Consider the following 23,721-nt stretch of genomic DNA (forward strand, 5'->3'; position numbering starts at 1 on the left):
CACCTGCCTGAGACCAGACATTAAGGGCACAACTAACATAAGTGACCAAGCAGACTGACTCCATAGTTTTCCCTCGTAGTTACTGCAATATCTTAAGAAATTGGTCAAGATGCAGAAAAAAATGAAACGTTAATACTTAATGCCAGGAATCTTATAATTTCAAAAAAAATAGAAGAATAATGGTTTCTTAAAATCACTGCACAGAGGGAAAGTGTATTAAGAAGAGAGACAATTCTATAACAAGTAATCTTAAAAAAGGACATTAACACTGATAAAAAGATGTCTCTGCGTAGCTTACTGAATGCGGACAAAACACGACGGTCACAAGAGTGTCTGACCCTCTGCCCATCAAACTCTCCCTGGGAAGCCCTTTTTCCTTAGAACAGAGTGCTTTCACGCATAATGACTTCTAAACTTGGAAATCATATTTCAGGGAAACCCACTCCATTTTTTAACCTAAGCACACATAAAATATCACCTGCTCTATTTCCACAACTATTTCACTTTGACAGACTTGGCAAAGTATGTGCTGTATCAGGTTGTTTGTCAAAAACTCACAGACCGTATCCTAATATCCTTTTTCCCCCTTTCACCAGACAAAATATGTGGGGCCATATATCTGAGAATGTTAAGTAAGTGCTGTCTGTTTTTTTTTTTTTTCCACCAGAGAGAAAAAAAGATAGGACTGCTATCTCCTTTACCAAGTATTTTTTCATTATCTTTCGACATGTAACAAACACACATTGGACCACAGAGGCAAGGAGACAATTCTGTTCCTCCAGATCCCAATGAATCTCATACCAAGTATGGAGTGATCATGGGCAGTGAATTCAGCTTCGTGAGATGAAAATACAGGGAGGGAAATCCACTGCAGCTCCTGCAGAATGGACATTTTCTCTCAAATTAGGAATCTATCTCTAAAGACTATTTTAAAAATTTTATCAATCAGAAATATTAAGGTACTACGAATGTGAACAATTTTATGATAATTAATACTTCAAAAAAGAGACTAAAGACCATGATAAACCTTTCCTGCGTGTTTTTTATTTCACTTTCTGTTGCAATATTTGCATCACTATAGCAACATACTCTAGAGAGTCACCCTTTGCTAGTAAAAGACTTTCCCTAGGGGGGAAAAATCCACGTAGGGGCAAAGATTCTATTAGAAGTATGGCTCTGTGAGACTCTTCCTGGTGTTTTTTCGCTGTACTTTTAAATGTTTGCCTAGAACTTCAACAAGAGAGGCTCACTAATAAACAGGGGACGGGTAGGTCAGTCTCAAAAGTAGAACTGCGCTTCACTGAGATTCCTTATCCCTCGTGCTGCAAAATGAAAAACGGAAACAGAAACAACAAGGCTCCCCTGAATAGGAAGTGACCACCCGCCAGTTGTCAGAGCAGGCAGATGGCTCGAAATGAGCGGAGAAAGGGGGGACACAGGCCAAATGGCAGGAACTGGGCGGAAAGGCGGGGCAAGGGCCGAACACAGGAAACCGTACACTGTGAGAACAACAGGGGTCCCTGGGCAGAGAAAGAAAAGCAGGAACCTCTGGGCAGATAAGCAGTCACACCTTCTGGGGTGACAACAGGCCTGCAGGCCAACAAAGAAAGGCGGGGAAAGGCAGGAATCTCCACTGTCCAAATGTAACCCTTTGCTCATTATGCCCTCCTTTTAATAAAATCAGCCCTGAGATTAGAAGTACCCATCATGCACCGACGCCGTGGCACGTCCGATCCTGACTAAGGAAGGACAAAAATCCCTCCTCTCCGTGGGAAGGCGGAGCTGGGGTGAAAACCAGGGAAGACCACGAACCCTTCCTCTCCAACGAACATACCGACCATTCGTTTTTACACTCTCTGTGGCCAACCTGCCGCAGAAACTCAGGGCAGCTGCTCCCCTGAGCCTGCCCGCTCTCCCCTTGAGAGTACTTTCCATCCCTTAATAAACCCCACTTTACTTTCTTAACCTCCCGGTCTCATCTCTGAATCCTCTCTGCGGCGAGACAAGAACCTAGTCCCCGGCAACACTGTGTGACAGAGTAGGGACAGGAACTCGCGGGAGCCCAAGGAAAGTGCCCACTGGTGCCTTCAAGTGAGCACGGCGCTTCAGCCTGTCCATCAACGTCTGAGAGCCGCGGGGACTGTGCGCGCCCATGTGCTTCTGTGATTTACCCTCGTGCTTCGAGGCCCCAGAGGTCTCGTTGGAGGAAGAAGTGCTTTCTGACAAGGAGGGCCACCTGGAAGGCTCCTGCAGGGGAGACACTCTTCTCACGTGTGAAACGAGCTCCTAGGACAGGAGACGGAGGGCACGCGGTCCTCCCCGCCGTGATGACTCAGTGTGCTTTATCTTCCACGGGGCGCTGTTATGGCTGGACCAGGGTCAGGGTGACAATGACTCTAGAGAGACATGAACTAGGAAATGCAACAGAAGGTGGAACTTCTGAACCCCCTGAAATATCACTCTGATAAAACTTAAAACGTGGGCTCAACCCACGGAAAACATCGTGGGTTAGCAGCTGACTTTTCCTCCTCCAGTTACACAGTCTCAGAAATGTTTTCGCCAAATGAATGACTTGGTGGTTGGAAGCCACCATGGAAGGAAGGAGAGAAAGTGCCTCAGCCCATTTAAGACATTTCCCCTGTGCCCCTCAGAGCCACAGGGAGACTTCTGACAGGCGCAGAGGAAGAACTATGAATCACAGAATGGCCTGGGAAAGTTTTTACTGAGGCGATCAGTTGAAGGTCGTCTTGGGGACTTCCCATTGGATGGGGACAGCCTGGCTACGTCCTGGTGCGGCTCAGTTCAGCACCAGCCTGTGCGGTGACTCTGTGCTGATTACAGAAAGTGTCTCCTGTGATCCAAAGCTCCTCAGCGGGAAGGAAACGTGGAGCCTCTCCCAAGGGGCAGGTCCTCCCCGACTGCTCAGCAGAGGCGGGAGTGGGGTGCCTGTGTCTCCCCTTGGCTCGCAGGATGCATGTGAGTGTCATGCTGCCTGTGCCTTCTGTGCTCGGATGTCCGGTCAAGGTCCTGGGATGCCTGGAAATGCCTTTTTCCCTTATGCTGTTTGAAAGTTACCAGAACACTTGGCCCCCAGATAAGCCTCTTGGGCAGAGCGAGTCTGTGAGCTACGGGCAACTGAGAACCAGCAGACACAAGGAAAGCTCTTCACCTCGCTCAGACTGCCTCAAAATGGAGCATATCAATTCCCTCCTTGGACAGGAAGTTTACAGGCGGAAAGAAAATTCCCGTTTGTAATGATGTCACTGACCAGGAAGCGAGCTACTCCTGAAGTATCTTTTACTACCTGAGAGACTCTTACCTGCATAAAGAGTCAAGTCTGTTGACCCCTCACCTGCCTCCTCCTACCAGAAGCTCTTTTTCTTGGTTTAGCCTGAAACGGTAAATAAGCCTCAGGCACCTGGCCACCTCCTTGAGCCGTGTTTCTCTTTGCCAACGCCAGCGCATCCAAACCGTTTTTTCTTTCTCTTGTTAACCTGTCTTGTATGGGTTTGATTCTTAGCCCCAGCAACTGAACCTAGGAGGGCAGAAAGAAAAAACCTTCTCCTCCGTTACATGCTCAAAAAAAAAAAAAAAAAAAAAAAAAAAAAAAAAAAAGAAAGAAAGAAAAGAAAAGAAAAGAAAAGAAAGAAAAAGCATCCTTTACGAAAAGAGAAAGAAAAAGTAAGGGCTCTGTGAGTGTGTGTATGCGTCGGTGGGTGGGGGGCATGTGTGTGCACTTCGGTGTTGTCCCCAAACTCTCTGCATGACTCAGATGCTGCTTTTCTGTGCCTGGATCCTGCCTGTGACGACAGACATCTTTATGGGGAAGGAACCACCTGCACCGTGGACCTATTTTGGCTCGCTGGCTGAGCCAGCACTTCTGTATTAGCTGCATCGTTTCCCCCTTCCCTCTCAGCCCCTCAGGAGGAGAGGAGCTACCACACAAAACCCATCACGAACATGGCCAAGCGTTAAGATTTGTTCCTCCAGGAGGAGAGCGGACTCGGGCAGTGTGTTCGCGAACGCTGCTATAGAGAAACGCATTCCAGCTGAGCGGTCGCGCTCTTCTGCTCCTTCGGGTGCATGAGGAAACCTGGCCTGCTTCTGTTTCTGAAAACAGACAGTCACAGATCCGTTACACCATCAGGGAAAGGAAATCGCATCCAAAACAGACCTGACTCCTTTCAAACGGAACAGAGCTATATTGTTACACTGGAACAGAAGGGAAACGATGAACAAGTAATTGATACAAGATTCTCAACATTTCTTTGATGATCCGAATAGAAACATTAGCAAGATACTAGCTGGATGTCTTAGCGTGCGACCTCCGAGAAGATTCGTTTAGAGCTTCAAATCCCGACTCTTCACTGAGATCAAATCACGGGTTCAGATTCCACACCACCACTACTCCCCACCCCAACCCCGAGTACCTTTACTTATAGAATCAGCCTTAGGTGCAGGTAGACCCAATGCTAACCGGAGGTGTTCCCAGCTCCTAAGCAAGCCCACCGCACCCACCCCAGGGAATGCTGGCAGCAAAGTCCATGCTTAAGTTATCTTTGCTTTTCAAGTACCTGGGACGGTCCTGCAGAGGCTCCCCAAAATGTGCCACTTCTTTCAAAATTTATTGTTTTATTTTTTGAGGGGGAGGTAATTAGGTTTACTTATGTATTTTTAATGGAGGTACTGGGGATCGAAGCCAGGACCGTGTGTATGCTGAGCTTGCGCCCTACCACTTGAATGATACCCGCGCCCACACAACGTGCCACTTCTACGTGAGGATTATTTTCTGCCAGAGGCAACCCAGTCCCTGCAGGTTCCAGAGAAACTACTGCCCCTCCCTTAGGTACTTAGAATAATTAAGCTGGGGCTTCTTCCCAGAGAAGAGTTACTACCAGAGAACAATGCTACCTAAGTGGCCCCCATCTGTACGGCAGGGGAGATGTCTGATCACCCAACATCTGCCTTCCTTCTGCCCCTCCTGTGAACAACCCTCCTGTCCTTGAAGGCCCAGACCCCTAACCCATCCCTTCACTCAGGGTGGGGTGGACCCTTCATTTTACCCTCCTGTCTGTGAGCCTCTCGAGAATGTGTGGTCTCACACTCTCATGTGAGTGGGATTCCCACACGTACAAAATTAAATCTGAATTTCTCTTGTTCATCTGTCTCAAGTCAATTTAATTCGTGGCCAGAAGAACAGAGAAAGATCAAGTCGTCTTCCTCCCTGACAGCACTCAATAAATATTTGCTTGAGTTCCCTTAACCTTTGTTAAGTACTTAGCCTTGTGTAGTTTTCAAACACTGTCCTGGAAGAAGCAAAGCTTTATCACTCAGATCTCACTGTTGATGAGATGATTCAATTAGTTTTCTTCCCCTGGAAGAGAAAAACCGGCAGATCCCTGGGTGGAGATCCCTGCGTGTATGCATGTGTTAGTAGAAGAGGTCCAAACCTTGTAGAAGTTGTTCGTTGCTGTTTGTCTGCTTTGATAAGTCAGTTCTCCAGTCAGATATGTAAGGACTGGTGGCAGGACTCACCTGGGGGTGACTATGCCTCCTTCCCAGGGACATCTGGCAACGTCTGGAGACATTTTGGACAGTCATAACTTGAGGGAAACGGGCGCTACTGGAGTCTAGTAAGCAGACACAAAGGTTGGTGCAAAACACCCTACAATGCACAGGACAGCCCCCCAACAGCCCAGAAAGATCCAGCCCCACTTGTCAGCCAAGACAAGGTTGAGAAACCGTGCCATCCACCTATGTATGGAAAACTTCAGTGGCACCACTGGACCCCAGTAGCAGGACACTGGTGCTTGCGAAAGAAGCAACCACTGTACCCTTGGAACATCAGCGATGCATCTTGCGAGCACACAGTAGGTATTCAGCAGTGGGATGACATCCCTTCCTTTACTCCCTGTCTCCAGTCACTCCAAGACTCTGTTGATAACCACTGACCCCGAGGCAGTGATCCAAAGGAAAACCCCTACAGAAACGCCAGACGGCAACATTCTACGAGGGTCGATGGAAATACAGGTGTACCTTCCCAGAGAGTAAGCCGGCCTCACCTACCACAAGCCTTCAGCAGCAGTCAGACCTTTGGACACAGCCAACTTCTATGAATTACATTCATTCTAACTTTGAGTCACGCTGAACGTTCTGCAAACTAATAGGCCTGGGTCAAAAGATTTCCTTCCATGCAAGTTGGTTTCTAAAGCCCAAGAGGAAACAAAAGATCTTGAAAGGGTGAGTGCCAACGTTCTTAACAGTCTGCTCCCTACAAAAGACAGGACAGTGCCAGTTTAGAGTTTGTCTACTGATCTGTCTGGTTGATGGATTACTTGGCTCCATGGAAAAAGGTCAAGAGCCTGTTTCTGTAAGACTTCGGAGTAATGGAGGTGTAGACCAGCAGACATCCGTCTCCCCACTCCCCGTCAACAGCACTGTTCTCTTCCCGGTCTCCTGAACGACCTCCCCTCTGTCTCTGACCAGCCCTAATTTGCTGGTTCATCTGACTACTCTCTTAGCCACCATCAGTACAACGACTTTCTTTTTTCAGTAAGAAAACCATTTACGACGTAGGTGATGGGAGACAGGAAGGAGAAAGGAGTGTGGGGCAGCTCTGACACTGAACATGAGCCCACTCCAAACACACACTCCACTCCTGCGCCCAGACTCTGCTGTTTGCAAGTGCTGGAGTTTTCTCACTCACTTAAAAAAACATACATCCCTTCCGCCAATCAAAAGGCATTTGCATTCACGGCCACTGAGCGACATTTTTCTTGTTGTGCCATGTTATGTTTTCTTTTGTTTGAAGTTTGTTTTCTGCCACAGAGGGGGGACATGCATAGCTTCACTGCTTGGTCCTACAGGTAAGCCAGCATGATGGATGTTTAGAGGTACTGGCCAAAGGCTTCCTTTCTTCTCTAGAGAGCGATTTCCCCTGTCTGAGAATATCTGAGGGGAAAGCATTTTATGTGATACTGAAAAGGCAAAGGTGGAGAGGACAGCGTTCCTCAGGCAAGAATTGATACGGTCAGCCTGGATTCTCCTTAACCCTCTGCCTGAGCGGTGCAGGGTACAGAACGTACTCACTGACAAAGGGAGTCGACAAGGCTGTTTTCCTAACATGACAGACTCCAGTGGGACAGGCTGGGACCTGGGACCTCGTGCTGCAGCGCCCGCACCTGGACAAACGTCTCCTCCAGCAACAGACCATAAAGAAACTACAAGGGACTAGAAATAACCGCAGGCGTGTGCAGCTGGGGCAAATTATGAACAACAAGATACAAAAAGGCCAAACCCAACTGCCACGTCTGAGGCGCTGGGAGCAAAGGCAGGTGCCAGGCGAGATCCCTGCACACGCCCCACCAAGGGAGCAGGCGGACTCCCGGAGCCACGCCTCTGCCCAACCCACCCTCGCCCCGTTTAAGGGGGCAGCTCACCCCTCACTCTCAGAGAACAAGCAAGGGCGCCCGTTACTGTTTCCGCTCCTTGTGCTTCAGCACGAGTCCCCGTGAAGCCTTGCCTGAAATCCTCCTCTGGCCTCTTACCAGCTTCTACTGAATAGAGGGTCCAAGAACCCTGGGCCGGTACCAGCAGAACCAGTAAGGAGGGTACTTTAACGAGGACCAGCAAGCTGGGAAGCACTGGCGCCAGTGCGTGCACTCCGGATGTCTGAGAGGCTTCTGGGAAAGGCCTCACGATATACTAGCTAGTGAACAGCAATTACTTATGGAAACAATCTGATAGTGGATGAATGGACAAAGAACGTTGATACACACACACACACACACACACACACACACACACACACACACACACTGGAATACTTCTGAGCCATGAGAGAGGAGAAATCCTGCCATCTGTGACAACATGGATGGATGCTGAGGGCGTTACGCTTCACGAATTAAGTCAGACAGAGAAAGATAGCTACTGAGTGATCTCACTTACACATGGAAGCTAAAACACCAAACAAAACAATGAACTCACAGATACAGAGAACAGAATGGAGGTTGCAGGGGACGGGGTGTCAAAAAGGGGAAAGTGGGTCAAAATGTACAAAATTCCAGTTATAAAATAAATAGGACCTGAGGATGTAATGTACAGCATAGTGACTGCAGTTAATAATACTGTATATTTGAAAGCTGATGAGAGTGTATCTTAAAAGTTTTCATCACAAGAAAAAACATTTAACTGTGTGCTGTTGGGTATCAACTAAACATACTGTGGGGACATCTCACAATACATACAAACATGGCATCATTATGCTGTACATCTGAAACTAATACAAAGTTACATGTCAATTTAAAAAGAAGAAAACAATCTTTTTTTTTTTAAGTTTGACATTCTTACTTTTTCCCCATGTGCAGAACTAATATTATTTTGATCTCCTGAGTACGTGTAAGCACATTTGACTGTCCTTTATGATTGGATTACTGCATTCTGTTGATTTTTATTTTGAAGTTGGCTTTATTCCTTTGATAAGTTTATTATTTATTTATTCCTATGTAAGTTAAAAAAGCTAGATTTAATCTGTTCTTAGAAACAATAATTAGTACATATATGAAAACTAAAAAAAAGGGCAGCATACTGTATATATGTATTTACATGCAATATAATGTGTATGCGCAGTCGAACTGTTAACAATTCTACATAATAAAACTGAAAAAGGGAAAAAAACTAATAAAATACCTCACACATTAAAAAAAGGACAAAAATTATGGGAAACTCATAAGGACAAAGCAAGTGGCATTCGGAACCTGCATGTAAATCAAAATAATGCACAGTATTAAACCCCTGCTAGGTGTCAGCAAACAAGGACACGGGCCATCTTATTACACAATCACCAGATAAAACACAAGACAGAGACTGAGTTCAAGGCAAACAATTCTGCAATTATGAAAAGGAAATATAAAGCATGTCACACAGGCATCGATGCTGAAATTCTAAGGACTAGATTCTGTAAGAACCAGCAGTTTAAGCTGACAGGTTGAGCTGAGTGAACCTTCACCTGCGTATCGGATGGCAAGACTCAGGGAAGGAACCTGGCGCCACTGCCACCACCCAAGTGGTCCAGTCTGGAATGACGCCTGGTGGGGAACAGGGAGCCCTTTCTTTAAGAGAAGCCTGATGCAGAAGCCAGCAACACAGCCTCCGCATTTAAGCGTTTTCTAAACAACAGTAAAGAAAGACCATTAGCGAGTTCTTAATGGTTCCACTTATTCGATTATTTATTCATTACACCCTCATTTATTCACTCTTCCTACAAATGACTATTGATCACCAGTTAGAGCAGTGCTTCTCCAATTCTGATGGGCATACAAATCACCCAAGGGTACCGTCAGAATGCGGCGCTGACTCGAGGGCTCGGGGGCAGGGCAGGAGACTCTGCACGACCCGCAGCCTCCCTTTGTGGACGCTGCTGGCCTCAGACAACCCGGACCCAGGCACCTGAGACACTGCGAGGAGGAGGTCACAGTCCTTCCGGTGCAAGGGCTGCCTCTACTAGACTAGGGGAAAGAAACTATGAGGTTTTCCTCAAAAGTTCTTTCGCTCTCCAACTGACAGGGATACTCAGCCAAAAAAAAGTAGACTTTTTACTCTGTCTCCTAATACATACTGCTATATTGTATATTATGCATATTATATGTACCCATGTGTTTGTGGAGGAAAATTACCCTTTAATCCTGTCTGGTGTGAAATGTGTTAGGAGGGTCTGAGCACTGACTCCCAAGGTCTATTCTCTGAACAGGACCACTGCCCATGTATCCAGGATGTGGAGTATGAGCTTTCTGAACTCAAGATGGAGAGGAAGAGGCAAGGTGGCTGGACACAGCCTCCTCCTGTGGCTCCCGTGGTCTCCTGGGCGGTGCATTCTGAAGGTTCCTACTGCCTGGTCCCTGGACTGCCCTGCTGGCATTCTCCATGGAAACCTGGAGAGCTGATCACTCCAGTCCCAGTTAGGACCCGGTAGGCCTCCCCCACTAGCTTGGCCTGAATTTGCCCTTCCTGGTACCATGGACTCTAAGGCAGCACCACGTCCTCCCTCTGGCCCCTTCGCCAGGAAGGCTAGCCCAGTGTTTGCCAGGGTGTTGGGGTTGGGGGTGACAATACCCCTCACCACAGGGACACCCACGAAAGCCCAAATAGTATTAGTCCAGCTCCCTTCCTCCTGTAGCAGAGGAACAACATTTCCCCTACCCTTTTAGGTTCAGTCCCTGCCACCTGCAAATTAAACCAACAAAAACCAGATTAATAGAAGAAAATGTAGACAGATTTCACCAATGTTAATAATTTTATGTGTATGTGGGGCTCCACAGAAAAGAAATGAAAATTCCAAAGTAGCAGTTAGACCTACGAGCTTATATATCACTTTAACAAAAGGCAATAAACGGTGAAGTGACTAGACAATGGAGGGAGGGAGAGTTTGGGCTTCTAGGGATGGCCAGGGGTGGGAACATAAATATATGAGGGAAACTAATGGTAGATAAAGGTTGTTTAGTAAGGTGTGTAATGCAGACTCAAGCTGGTGGCCTCTGCAGTAAAGAGTCTTCTCCCAGGACTCAGACTGGTTCTCTTCTTAATATGGGAGAAGACAGTTTTACAAATGAAAATGTGTTACCTTTGTAAAGGCAATGTATGGCCTGCTGAGTGCCTCCCGTGCCCCCTGTTCCCTACTGCCTTCAGATCCAAATAATCCTTATGCCAAAATGGCATGTGCTGGGGTGACAAAATCAGGTCTCTGACATTTGTGGTGTCAGAAGCTGAACATTATTAACTCTTTTATTTCTTACCATTCTCTGGTAAGAAACACTCTCCCATCAGCCCAAAATATCTTCCTTTGACATTTTCTGTGTATGAGTATTTGACTTCCTTCATCTCTTGAAAGTTTCAGGCATCCCAGACCAGCTTAGATTCCCCCATTATGCACATGGCCACCATCCAGAAAATTCCAAACTCCAAATTTAAAGAAGCAGGATGCATGCTAATCTGACTAGAGGCTGTCTTTTCCTCTAGACTGTAGACACAGGGAGTTGGAGGATGTTAACTCCAGCAGCAGCACGCGCCATGACACAGGACACACGTCTGTGGGTTTCGGTACACAGTGACAGATGACACCTGTCCAATGCTTACCGCGACCACGCTGCCTTCTAGGCACTTTATCAGTGTTAATTTATTTAATCCTCCCAGCAATTGACAAAGTGAAATGAGGTCTGTCACCATCTGCACTGGAGAGCTGAGGAAATTGTATTACCCAAGCAGGCAGGATTCATGGCCAGACACTCTGCTCTTGCCCCAAGGGGACTAAACTGAGGGGTCGGAGGAGAAAAATGTGCTAAAACCACAAACTACCCACAACTCTTCCAAGGCTTCCGCTTCATATGTAAATGTCATGCGTATTTTTACATTCTACTCCTGTCTCCTAATTTAAAACCTTTTCCTGCAGGAAAGTAAAAGCCTGGGGCTGATTTCCGTCTTTTATTTCCAGCTGGGATCCCTGACTGCCGCTTAAAGGGGAAGGGAGGGGGGGCAGGGTGTGGGAGCCCAAGTGACGATGGACTAGGAGAAACGCAAAAGCTGGGGTTTTGATAGTGAAGATTTATCTCCTCGTTTCCCATACTTTCTGAGGAAGGTATGACTTTCTCCAGATTTCCCCAAGTTTTCTGGCCATGATTTTCAGACCTTTTAGATTTGTTTATTCTAGACAGGGACAATCACCAAGACTGAGCGGGGAAGCAAGACTGGCCACCCCCCACACAACGTCTCTTTGGCATGCGGGTTACTCTGAACTGAAAAGAACCAGTCAGGTAGACAACTCCCTGAGCTGACTAAAATAATTTAGATAGAGGGCCAGTTCCAGGAAGAGAGGTGTCCCCAGGTGTGGTGGGGGAAACTCAGCAGGGCCCGGGAATAGGAGTCCACCACGCGTCCCACTGTCTGCCTCACACAGCAATGTCTATTTACCAAACATTAGCTTTTCCATGTCCCTGTGAACTGCCTTCCTCCCCTTTGAAGTCCTAAACCACTACTCCAATATCCTCTTTTGTCCTTGCCTTAAGATGGTTTTTTAAGCTGAGGGTTTGGGTCATTTTGTATTCCCTGAGTCTCACCCATGTATACATGTCATTCAACTTTTGTTTCCTGTTTTTCTCCTGCTAACCCGAATCATGTCAGTTTAATTCCTAAACCAGCCAGGACAACCTAGAAAAGTAGAGGAATATTTCTTCCTTCCCAACAGGTGCAACGCCACGTCTCTGGTAGTAAAACTTCATCAACGTCTTTGTAAATGGCTGAGGGGAGCTTGGATGAGAACACAACCACGCACCATCAAAGGTCCTTGTCATGCTTGTTATAGGCAGAGACATAAATAGATAGATAATACATTGCCAGGTGTGTGTGCGTATGTGTGTGTGTGTGTGTGTGTATACATGAACACATATGCATGAGTGCAAAAAAGAAATAAATGTGTTAACTTCCACGTCAACTTTCTCTAGACTCAGACTCTAAAGGGATCTCTTGACCTGGTGTGTTTTAATTCTGTTTCACTTTTAGCACCCAAATCAGTGTGTAGGCCGTGGCAGACTGAGCAACACGGTTAAGCCACTCACCACTGAAAATAATCTTTGCCTTCATCGATCACGGTCTGTCAAATCTTCTGAACACACAGTGTTCCCCAGGGACATAATGTACTAATCCACTGCTAGAACACAGAACCCTTTACCACCTTGTTCTATTTACTTTGTTCCATTTCAAGCCAGGATGCCCAATTGAATGGCATTCTGTTCTGAACAAACATACGTCAATTCCAAGAGCGATGCACAAATAGAGGGTGACCCCAAAGATGGCAAAACACAGTTGAAGAGGTAACAGCCGATAAACACTTGTGTAACCTTTTAAAACGTAACACAACGGCAAAACACTCTAAGCTGGAAACGTGGAGAAATCCCCTTAACTTTCTCCATCACTGCTAAACGTTACCAGCTGTTTTTTCTCCTTTGACATAACACAAACAAGTAGGATAACCGACACATTTTCTGAGCCTGATATTAAATAAGCCTTTACAGCTTTGACTATGATAGCAAAAACCCTGATCACGTAACTTTTCAAAATGAACAAAAAACTCATAGCCAACAAGTTGTGGACAAAACCTGAAAATTAAAAATCATGACCATATGAGGAATTTTCAGCCACATGGGGCAGCATTTGTGACAAAATATTCAGAGGGAAAACAGGAGCCTATGTATGTATGCATTATGTTTATAGCATTTTATTAAAATAAGGCAATGAGTGGACAGATGATTGAAAGACATGGATAAATACATACGCAGATACATAAACATCGTAAAAAATGGAAAAAAAGGAAAAGCTGTAGGAGAGATACCAAAATCACACCTATTTAGTGGTGTATGGAGGAATTTTCCTGTAGAATCATTTTACTAAGAGTTCATGGAGCCTGTAAGCCTCAACACATTTTGATCCCCTCAGTTACAACTCATGACTTTTCTCCAGGTATGAAGTTTGGGTGATGGTACATGCCCGTCTGCGCATCTGTGGCTGCCTGCTCAAAATTTCCTCCTCAAACTGGTTCAGAGCAATCATATTAAGGGACTATAAAGGTCAAAGATTTAACAGCTTTAATACCTACTTCCACAGTCTAAGGCTGTTTAAATATCCAAGGCTACCTTAATCACAACGATGCTGAATTAATACAATTTAGTGGTTAGGCCACACATGGGAATGACTAGAGAATGCTACTTGTAAATACATGCCATGCATACACACACACACAGACATACACAGACACGTGTGTGCATACACACACATTTATGTGTGAATATACACAGATGTGGTCGGAAGATAAACATTACCAAATGAGATGGAAAAACAATTCGAAAGGAGAGGCTAGAGGGGAGAGGCAGACCTCTGTGTGCACCCTGCTCACTGGGCAACATCGAGCGTCTTGGCGGACATTCCCACCCAAGCTCAGCTATGTCCACACAGACATCCACCTCTCACCAGTGAGATTTTGAAAAGACTCCGTGTTGCTTTGCCTCCGCTTCTCGGCCGGTAGAATGGGATCAGTAACTGCAAGGCCTGATCTGTGTTATTGTAGGGACACCTAAGCCAGCACCAAGGCCACCACGGAAGAAGTCATCAGTGGCCTTCATCTAGCTGGCTGTGACTCAGCCCCCATACACAGCCTTCCAAACGGCCACTGCCCACGTTCGGGAGTGGCTCCTGAAGGGACATTTAGTTTCTACCCGGGGGTCAGAGAGGGGGAGCACATCCGGCCAGCCCCGTCCTGTGCCCCCTGAACACAGCCAGCCCTCCATTCACTTCTGTACTGTCTGCTTTCACCCACAGAAACACGGCATGAGGCTTCTCGGCTGGCAAACGCTCAAAAACTTTACAATCAGATCCTTACAGAAGGAGTTTCCTGAACCTTGGACTTGAATCTTGATGAGGCCTGGAGGCAGCATTTTTCTCCTACGTTCAGCGTTTTACTCACGTATATTGCTAAGAGGACAGTGGCTTATGTGGGACAGCAGACACGATGTCTCTATCCATTGGAAGTGCTGTGTGATGAGGCAACTGCTTCCCTGTACATGATGATTTATGAACCACGGGTGGAAACAACCACAAAGAAATGTAATTACGAGGGACAGAAGGAGGACACGGAACCAATGGAATCCTCGCTGCACCATACATTCCCCAGCTGAGTCAATCATGCCATTTCTAATAGGAAGAGAGACCCAAACAGAAACACGTGCATTTCCCCTAGAATCACCGCCTGTTTCATTGGCTCCATAGTTGTTAAGTCTCCATGATGTCATTTCATGTCACCGTGAACTTTCATAACTACCATGGGAGAATTCCCAGGGACCGGGGTTTCTGCTCGGACAATGTCTCCGTCATAAAATTGCTTCTTCCAGCACGACTCAGCCACGGCTTTAGGAATAACTCAAATGCAGGGGGGGGAGACGGCGGGACACGGACTGACAAAGAGTGGATTAGGATGCGAGCCGGTGCTGGTGAAAGGCATCTTTGTTTCGCCTGACCCTGAAGAACAGCACTGTGGGTTGTAAACCACCTCTGCAGGTGCGATCATTTTTCTTTCCCAGGTGGAGAGCTGTGTCCGTACTTTGCTCACTGTGTGGCTGACGATCCTGAGCCCAGAGGCCCGGTTTTACGGGGGAAGGTTCCCCACACTGCCTCCAGGTTCAAATGTGCACCACCGTCATTCTGCGTCTGCAGCTCCCTTTCTAAGGGGAACTTGTGTCTTGCTAATGACCCCGGGCTTGGCAAGTCTTCAAGACCTATACAAGCCACTCAAAAGCACATGCAGAAAGATGATGCACAATTGATCAATTCCTCATCGAAATGGACTAGCAGGCTCTGAATGGTAGGAGATAAAACAATTTTCAAAGCAGGCTGGGATCAGTCAGGACATAAAGACGCTGCAAGTTGTGGAGTTCAAAGCTCACGGTTGGAATTTGAAAAGGTTCCCCTGTTGAATGCTACCTCTTCCCACCGTCCAATCCCCAGGCCAAGTGGTTTATTTGCTCTTTTGTTTGGGCTTCGATGACTTATGTGTCTGCAAAGTCTCTCTTTGCAAGACGTAATAACTCCTGCCACGAGAACAGACTGGGTTTAATGACAATAACTTGATATTACAGGTGGTTCCATCCATTTCTAGGAAATCGTTCTGGGGTGATAAAAGGTCTGCAAGCCCCAGACCTGATACAGTGGTGGCTAAGAGGGAGGAAGAGACACTCTAGGGAAACCGTAATAATGAAAACGTCCAACCTAGTGGTAAATTGGGACAAAGAAAAGACCCCCTGGGGGACAAAGTTCCTGCCTGAGGGGGATAAAACCTGCTCCAGGCAGCCAAGTATCAGCCATCATCTGATATCCACTCTTTTATCCTTTTGCAAAACAGGGATAGAGTCTTTCTTTTCTATGTTATTTTTCCTAGAGGACAATAAAAGATTCTACCATCATTAAAATCAAACCTGGGGGTTGTATGGGAACTGTCTGTACTTTTCTGCTCAATTTTTCCTAGAAAATAAAGTCTATATAAAAACAAACCTCAAAATTAAAAGCAGACAGAAAGTTGAAGAAGCCGTGATGGAAACACCAGGGTGGTTTTGTTGGTGAAATTGGCTGGTTCTTAGCTTAAGCTCAGGCTCCTTTTTCATAGGTGTGCGCTGAAAATCTGGACAGATTCCAGGAGGAAAAAGATGACATCCACATAACACGCTTCTGTCACTCTTCTGGGTATTTCAATGACAGAGAAATGCCACTCCTGGTAAGAAAGGAGATCTTGCCAAGTGCAAGGGAAGGTGAGCAGGATTCCCATCCATTTGAGGAGACTGGAAACGTCTGAGATTGGAAAGCCCCTCATGCCATCAGGATGCAAGGGCTGGGTCCAGTCTCATCTTAGTCACACGTGGACAAAGGCTGTCACCTGCCATTTCACTACACAAAGGATGCTGTAGCCATCCAGCCATCAGCCCCTGCACCAAGGGATTCAGGATGGAGAAAAACAGGACACTGGCCCCGAGAGCTACGATGCACATCAAAGGAATCCTGTCAGTGACCCCAGACTCTTGCATCTTCCCACACATAGAAAAGCACTAAAATCATTAACTTGAGATGTCTGCTGTTTTTTTTACAATTAGCAGTAATCTCTTGAGGTTCACCTGTATGTTGTAAGTTTTTCTTTTCATTTCCTGGCAAAAATTCCCATATACCCTAGCTCCTCCCTGACGTCTCTGTAACAGTTCCTCAGAGCTACCTGAGAGGCTGCCTCCCCAGGTATAATCCTCAGTAAGGTCTCCAAATCAGGCATAACTCTCTACTTTCAGGTTGCCAGCTTTTCTTTTTCAATTGACACAAATCATGCGCCTCTCCTTTCTAGATGTTCTGTTTGTTCCCAAGAAACAAATGGCAACAACAGATGAGTATATTCCTTAGATTTTGCTGGTAGTGGAGAAATAAAGAACAAGGAACTGAGGAACTGAATTCCACGGGGGAGTTTCTCAGGGTCTGACTCAGGCTGTGTACTACACAGAGAACGGCGCCTGAGAACATCACACACATTCCCACGGTGAGCGCAGAACTCCTATGAGCAGCTGACATTCAGGTCATCGACTCTGAATGTGTACTTTGGGCTTTGGCTGTAGCAAGCAGACAGGGTAGGGGTTCCCTGAAGAAAGAGAACCAGGGAACCAGGCATAGCTTCCTTGACCTAAGAGAAGCCACGTTGGGCCTAAGCCAGTTTGTGATCAAAGCTTGGCCACAAGGCGTGCCCTTGAACAGGTCTCAGTAACTCACGGTCTTAAGGGAAGTGAGGGAATGCCAGAACAAAGGGAAAGCAGGCAGACAAGAGTTCAGCTCTACAACCAAGCCCTGGTTCCTCCTCAAGGGATCTACACAACAGCCGGACACAGATCCATGAGCTCTGCAGGCACCAAGGCCCTCGCCCAGGCGGAGGATGGTGACTTCACACTGAGACCCAGACTGGTCAGAACCAAAGGGACAATGACGTTAACCTTTTCTGACCTTCGTGGTTTCAATTAACTAAAGCTTAGACTCTACACACTTTTGCCCCAATTTTATGCCAAATTCTTCTCTGCTCAAGCCCCTTCATGAACATGCATTCAATGCCCAGGTCCCTTCCTGGATATACATGGACCCTTCACTTAAAACTTCCCCAATTTTGCTGTTCTGGGGGACATTGCTTTGGGAAAGATCCCCAGTGTTGTCCTTACTTGCTGGAAGAAATAAACCTTCCTTCTCCCACTCTTTGGCTTGGTTGTGTGTTCTGGCTGGACCCCCACCAAGAGGTGAACCCAGTTTTCAGGTAACAGCAGGGAGAAACCATGTCCTTTGGCTTGTTTGGATTCCGGGGCACTTGGGTTAAAGAAGTGGGTTACTGTCTGTTCTTTCTGGACCAGAATAGCTCCCACAGTTTTGCTTAAAGTCCAAATCTAAAAAATATAGCTGATTACAAAACATCTCTACAAGTCGTTGCATGTATTCCCCTCTCACACGCTCCCACTGCCCCAAAAGACACAGGCCGCAGCATCTCGCTGAGAGCGGGATTCCTGCTTCCACGCTGAATGTGGTAGGAAAGCGTGGGGTCTCTGGCGAGCAGCCTTAGTTCCCCGCCATCAACGGGCCTCATCAAATCACTAAAGGATGATTCTCCTCAAATTAACTGATTGTGGCAGTTACAACCTAAGATGTATTTCATTTTAATATTCTAAAATAAAAGAAGATCCACCTCCACCTCAACTTCTCACTGTGTCTGTGTGAACTGCACCTTTCCGTTTGAAAATGCACCGAACGTAAGGACGACCGCCCCAAGCAAAGCCTGCGTCACGCATCACTGAGCAGTTTAAGTCCATGAAACCCGGGCTTCCTCACTGAGCTGAGGAGCTGAAGGCTTTTGTTTGCACTCTCGTCAGACACTTTTCCATGCATTAGTGCTTATTACCTCACTAATGAGGGATCGTGTCGGATCTAAATTCCACGCAGCACTGTCTTTCATAAAACCACCAGAGCGGTGGTTAGAGCTCTGCTGTTCACAGTCTCACTGACGCCGTGTTCCAGATGTTTATTTCTTTAACGACAAAGGCATTTACCTAGTATCCAGTGAGAGATTATGAAAATAGAATCAGCAGTTAGGACCACGAGGAGCGGACTCACAGGCTCTAGGGTTCGACTGTGGCTTTGCCACGGGACGACCGTGGGCTTGAGAAACGCACTGCATCTCTCCGGGTCGTAAGTCTTCTGTACTCTGAGGGATCACAGTGCAGGACTGACCAGAACAGGGCTACTCTCACAGCAAGTGCCATATTGCACCTGCCAAGAGGGCGCGAGGACAATGCTGTCATCTACTTCAACTTCAAAACTGAGCGAGACACAGAAACCAACCTGAGTTAACTGTCCCTGGTCCTGCCAAGAATGGCTTTCTTCCTGCTTGTGAGAACTCTGCTGCACAGAGTTACTTGACAAAAATAGTTTTAGCAAAGTTGGTGTCTTTTGAACAAAAGGGAACACTTCCATGAGGGGCATGGTTTAGAGAGTGGGTCATGGCTCCACTTGGGGAGCAGAGAAGAATGGAATCTACAATGAAGATGTTTTGTGTTCACCGCAGTAAAAGTGAATTTAATTTCAAGCTACGTCATCAATAGCACGACCGTATGATCCAGCAGTTCCACTCCTGGGTATATATCCAGGAAAACAGAAACACGCTGATTTGAAAAGATACCTCCAGCCCCGATGTTCATAGTGACACCATTTATAATAAATAAGATACAGAAGCAACACAAGTATCCATCAACAGACAAATGGATAAAGAAGATACGGTGTATATATACACACACAATGGAGTATCAGTCAGACATAAAGAAAGAGTGAAATGCTGAAATTTGCACCAACATGGATGGATCTAGAGAATATTATGCTTAGTGAAATAAGTCAGACAAGGACTGTATGTTATCACTTATATGTAGATATATGGAATCTAAAAAATAAACAAACGTATACAGCAAAACAGAAAGAGACACACAGATACAGAGAACAAAGTAGTATTTACCAGTGGGGAAAGGGAAGGGAGGGACATGGCAAAATAGGGGTAGAGGATTAAGAACCAGAAACTACTACGTATAAATTAGATAAGCAACAGAGGTATATTGCACAGTACAGGGAATTAGAGCCATTATTTTGGAATAAATTGTAATGGCACATAATCTTTAAGAATACTGAAACATTACACTGTACACCTTAAACTAGTATAATATTATAAATCAACTATACTTCAATTAAAAAGAAAAACACCACCAAGAATCTGAACTCCAGCAGACATCAAGCTTCTCCTCAGTGGGCAAGGGCTGTACCCTCTTCCTGTCGGGAGATTTCTGCTAAGCGAAGACACAAAGGCCTGGAGAGGAAGGGACTGGCCACCGCTGGACAGACACCGCTGGGGAAGGGAAGTCCAGCTAAGGCTTGAACACCTCCCGGGCTGGCTGACGGATCGGAATGTGCCCGCCTCAGCCTGGAAGACGGTACCTGGCTCAGAAAGCAGAGCAAGATGTCTTGCCACGCTTAGCACCCGAAGCCCCACCACAGGGAGAGGTTCACAAAACACTCAGCAGGCCACGTCTCCTACAGAGAAAGTCGAACCAAAAGCTGCCACCCAGCCCCACCCCAGCACAGCAAATCCTCGGACATGAAGCGAGCATCCCAGCGCTCCATCTGCCCTCTCTAGGGAAAAAGTGTTCAACCCCAGTCACGAGTAGTCACTCTGAAAACGTAACTTCTGACCCTTTAAACTGAGTCCCCAAAACGTAATTTCAACTGCTCTTCATGTCCCAGGTGTCTTTCAGAGCAGTCTTCCTCACATTACAGGTAAAGTTCTGTCGACGGGGGGGGGGGGGCATAATATTTCATAAAGATACATTTTGTGGCTTCATCAATTTTCTCCTTTCAAATTTTAGAATGTGTTATGATACATGGTCATTTATTAAATAAATACTGGAGGAAAGAAGGAAGGAAAAGGTGTGGGAGAGAGATAACACAATTCCAGTTACCACATGGGAATAGAAAAGTTAACACCCTTCTCTAGCACCATACAAGGACTTCACAAGCAATACCTTAATCAACAGACATGATTAGACAATAATCACAGAAAAGTCAAGGTCATGTGCTTGCAAGAATATTTTGCTAAACAATGTTTTAAAATTTACTATTGTATTTCATTAATTATCCTGAAGTGCATTTGAAAGTGGAATCTTTCATCAACATTCTTTTATCCACAACTTAAAAAAATTAAATTTGACTTGATTTTTTTTTCAATATTGAAATCTAATTGACACGTAAGATTACATCCGTTTCAGGTGCACAACAGAATGATGTGATGTGTGTATATATGATAAAAGGATCGCCACAATAAGTATAGTTAACCTCCATCACCACAAATTTCACTCGATTTCTCTAAATTTAAAAATCTGCTTCCCTGCCAAGATTTCCCAAAGAAGAAGCCTGTCATTTTCTCCCATGATTAACAGGAACACGGCTTCAACCCAGTGTGTTAACTTGTGAACTTCTGGACAACTGCGTGAACAGTTGCTTCACCTTTTAATTAAACTAGTGCTTCAGAAGCTCTGGATGCTTGGGGAATGACCCTTTAATCCTCAGCCCCGTCTCCTCTCCTACTCTCCTCTCCTACGGGGAGATGATTAAGGGCACTGCTCAACTTCTGCCGGCAGGATTTCTTAGATCTCCTAATCACTCTATGGGCTGGAATGCGCTTCCTTTTATTATCTATCAGATGCTGAAAGCTTAACTGATGTCTGGCTTTTTTCAAGGATTTTCTGCTTTCTTTGATTATGCAAAACTTTGCTGTATATGGGATCTCAGCCTAGTCTCCCCCCACCCCCCACCCCCCCGGTTGTTGAAGAAAAGCTACTTCAGCTGACTTCGGAGTAACAGGTGCTCCAGTCGAAACTGGCAATTCTCCCTAAGACTTTGTAGAAAAGATAAGACTGGAAGATTTTTATAAAGACAGATGTGTAGATACATGGGTAACATGAATTGTAATATACATTATCTACTGATATACATTACTCATCATATACACTATTATATATCATATTTGCAGTCTACATAATCTATAAAAACAATTAGTTGTAATACATATTATACCAACATACATTAGTTATTATGTATATTATTATATATACTGTATACACATGACATATATATATATATAATTTCTATATATATATAGAAATTTTAACTACAAGGCAACCTTTAAGTGAAGGAAGTACTGACATTTACATTCAAGAATGATTTATTTCCTAAGGATTGGGTAAGCCATGGGGAGTCTAAAAGTTGTTTTTAAAACATGGACCTCGGGGGCAGAAAATGCCAACAAGACACCGTAAGAAATGGTCCAAGTGCACGGTGTCACTGGATTCTGTTTACACATTTACCTTTAAGTTTATTTACTAAAAATCTCTATCTTGGAAGGTTCTTAAAGCCAGATTACTATAAACATCTATTTTTTCATAGCTATATGCTTCCAAAGCCCATAATTAATGTATTTCTGTAACTATGTGGATGTGGGTGAAGGGGAGTGTGGCTGTGTTTACACACATAGATATGTATATCATTAAAAATAACATTAGTTTAGGTGTAAAAAATTATTTGAAAGATGACATTTTGACTGTAAGTAGAGAATACCACAGGAAGGACTTTAGAAAGGATGAAGTCAGCCAGCGTTCTCTTCCTAATATTTCAAATTCATGTACAAAAGTATGTATCTCATGTAATTTCATCAGAAAGCTCCTGGGAATAGACTTCTGTATACGGCCGAGTATATTAACAAACGCTTTATGTTGACTTTTCCCCCTAATTAGACCCAAGATAAAAATCAAAATGATTATCTTATTTTTGGTCCTTGGCCAAGACAAGAAGATAGAAGTGGCACCGAATCTTAGGAAATAAAATTAAGAGAACAATGAGGTGATTGTTGAGCAGCTTAATTCAACACCTCGTTATGAACAGAGTCTCACATTTGGAGAACAGGCTGGAAAAGAAATCCAGTGTGAGGCTCCAGACCAGCGAAGGTGAGATATATGCAGAGCAGCATCAGTGGTTGGCCAACTCAGTGAATGACTTTGTAAAAAATGTTCTTAGACTAAAACATAAAATATTCTGTATGGGGGGAAAAAAAAAAACCCTGTGGTTCTTAACTGCATTTTTATTTTAAAGGTATCAAAGAAGTTTCTATTTGATTCTGTAATCAAAGCAAAATAATTAATATGAGCAGAGACCAGAGAACAGATCAATGGAGAGAAACTGACGGGTAATCCAAAGCAATCTCCTTTAGAAGCTAAGTACTCACTTAGAGCTGGCTTTCAAGACTACTGTTTTGACAGAATTTGAGAAATAACCCATTAAGTCGGGTCTGGATCCTGGGCGACAACTGAAGGGAAATTTACTTAGCCTCAACAACAATCATAATACTGTTAGGTTCTCAAAGGAATTATTTGAAAGGAAGCTAAAGTCGAAAAGAAGATGAAAAAAAGTCCAAGAAGGAAGTCTTCAGTGTTTTTAACTCATTCCTGTATCCCTCACACCTAGCACGGTGTCTGACACACACAACATGAATGGACAAATTCAAAATGACCCACAGACATTTCCACAGCTAGGTAATACTACAATGACGTCACAGAAAGCATAATGATGAAATCAAACCCTCTCCATCTCCCAAGACTTATGCGATGAGACTTTATAAAGTCAAGGTATACGGCATTTTCTGAGTGAACAGCCTACAGTCCTCCTGTCTACATAATTACTAATTAAAAAAAAAAAAAAGGATTTGACGGGGGGCAGACGTAGGCCAGGTGGAAATGATCAACCGCCTTTTACCTTTCAATCAAAGAAGAAAGAGAAACGGCTTAAATCAGGAGGGAATGCTCTCTTCCTTGACAATCTGAAGCCGACCGCCCGCCACTGTCATAAAGTCCTTAGTGCAGAGACGCTGGTCCCTGTTGCCAATGGATGCTGTTTTCTGGGGGGCCTGGAACGCAACCTCCCATGCAGTTGAGGCAACCACCTCCCTGAGCTGAACTCTGCTTTCGGACATGTCTGACAAAATCCAAGCCCAGCTGCTGGAACAGCAGCTTTACTTTTCTGGGTCCCAGCGGG

At 45.2% G+C, this 23,721-nt stretch overlaps 1 long non-coding RNA gene across 1 annotated transcript in view; it reads right to left on the reverse strand.

Annotated features, from left to right (window-relative positions):
• The window catches only part of LOC135320318 (uncharacterized), a 239,023-nt gene that overhangs the window by 157,189 nt on the left and 58,113 nt on the right, over nt 1-23,721 (reverse strand). The window lies entirely within an intron of this gene.

The sequence above is a fragment of the Camelus dromedarius genome, chromosome Y (genome assembly GCF_036321535.1).
Source record: "Camelus dromedarius isolate mCamDro1 chromosome Y, mCamDro1.pat, whole genome shotgun sequence".
NCBI lineage: Eukaryota > Metazoa > Chordata > Mammalia > Artiodactyla > Camelidae > Camelus > Camelus dromedarius.